General features: G+C 37.1%; 1 protein-coding gene across 1 annotated transcript in view; it reads left to right on the top strand.

The window, feature by feature from the left end:
- Positions 1–490, top strand: part of myo10l3 (myosin X, like 3) — a 50,792-nt gene that overhangs the window by 36,341 nt on the left and 13,961 nt on the right.

Below are 490 nucleotides of genomic sequence, written 5' to 3'. Positions count from 1 at the left end.
GGGGGGTGGAGGGGGGGGTTACAGTAATCCTCACTGTGAGCTTTTGCACGATCACCAAGTTGTAGATTTACTTTTAAACTGAACAGCTTCTGTAGTGATGAGACCGTTCAGACCAGTGTGCTCTCCATCAGTTATACCGAATTTCTCACTTTTATTTAACTAATTTCAAAACTAAAGACAAATCCAGAAGTTAGGCCAAAAGTATTCACGAGTTAGCCGTTAAGTATGTGCAGAATAAAATATGTGCAATTTAAGACCAATTTATTAAAAGTAGAAAAGTCGTGGGAAAAAAAGTTAGTCAAAAAAAACAACACAAAATAAATGTTGACGTAGATAGAACAGCCTTATGTTATCATTCTGGTACGATCTCCAACAGTTGTGTCAAAGTTCTCAGTTCTTTTTCTTTTCATTTCTCGACAATTATCATTTTCTCAGGGCGGAAAGTCCCCTGAACTCTGAGTGAATGATTTACCTGATAATGACAGTCAAG

This window comes from Cynoglossus semilaevis, chromosome 16 (assembly GCF_000523025.1).
Source record: "Cynoglossus semilaevis isolate Cse_v1.0 chromosome 16, Cse_v1.0, whole genome shotgun sequence".
Lineage (NCBI taxonomy): Eukaryota > Metazoa > Chordata > Actinopteri > Pleuronectiformes > Cynoglossidae > Cynoglossus > Cynoglossus semilaevis.
This window is presented reverse-complemented; position numbering and strand designations above follow the sequence as displayed.